This window comes from Rhagoletis pomonella, unplaced genomic scaffold (genome assembly GCF_013731165.1).
Source record: "Rhagoletis pomonella isolate Grant_MI unplaced genomic scaffold, Rhpom_1.0 Rhpom_scaffold_00002, whole genome shotgun sequence".
Taxonomy (NCBI): domain Eukaryota; kingdom Metazoa; phylum Arthropoda; class Insecta; order Diptera; family Tephritidae; genus Rhagoletis; species Rhagoletis pomonella.
Genome location: NW_023458556.1, coordinates 69,438,784 through 69,439,999, shown reverse-complemented (window position 1 = coordinate 69,439,999; position 1,216 = coordinate 69,438,784).

Below are 1,216 nucleotides of genomic sequence, written 5' to 3'. Positions count from 1 at the left end.
TCTATAAGAGGAGACAACACGATATAATTGTAGCGAGTGTGAACATCAGGAGCGCGCCTTCTCTTTTCATCCAATCACAAAACGTATTTGGACAAAAGAGAAAGCACGCTCCTGATGTTCCCACTCGTTACAATTATAACGTGTTGTCTCTTCTTATAGGTTTACGTTCTTTGGTGTAGCAAAACCCCTACAAGAATTGTGTGATGGAAACAACACATTCTCATTTATCTTACTAACACATATGCAAATTTTGCGTTGGTTAAAAAGAGCCCATAAAATAAGGCCATAAGTTGGAGGAAGACGGAAGAATTTGTACACAAATGTTTACATCAGATTTTTCACACTGCCCTTTAGAATTTGATAGAAACTTGTAGGTAGCCAGTGACAGAAATCTCTATCAGTCTTGCCACTCAAATGATTTGTCAAATGATAGTCACTGTTCTTGCAGGGACTGCAATCAAAAGATGTAAGAAATGTCAACGAAAACACTAACAGCCGGTGTGAACAGCCTTCAGCTGAAATTAGTCAAGAACGTAAACCTACCGGTACGTAAACCCGAGTCAGCTGACACGATCTGTCTTACCAGAGCGCCATGTAAATGAAAACTCAACACCGCAAAATTTTTCTGTAGTTGTAGCCCGTAGCGCAGAAATTTGCGGAATTTAGATTTTTCCGTGTCAGCTGATTTCTTCCTTCTATAGATGGTTGCCACTTCGTCAGTTTTGCAAACTCTGCCCATGCCTGGTTATGACGTTTGCAAAGCTCGATGCCGTCGCCGCTAAAATTCAGTGGCGTTGAATACGGTTGAGTCGAGGCGACGGTACACCCAACTGTATGATATTGATAATTTGATTACAAAACGTTGTATAGCAAGCTCATAGGGATTTTGAAGACCTTTGATTTGGTGGAGAGCTTTTTGCGGTGTGATAATCAGAACTGGATATTTTTGGAAACAATTGAAAATGCTTTTTTCCCAATTTGAAAAAAAAACGATAATAACGCAAATTCTTAAAACCTATTCCATTTTTTTTGACCTCATATTCAGATTCTGTGAGTTATTTTATATAACAAATGACTATTAAATTCACGACTTTCAACTATTTTATTAAGAACTATTTTTAGCTGAATGCATATGGTTTTCTAAATTAGCAAATGCAACATGCAAGTAAGTAGGGCAAAATTCATCTTTTTCCGCCCGGCAAAACAATTTTTTTTT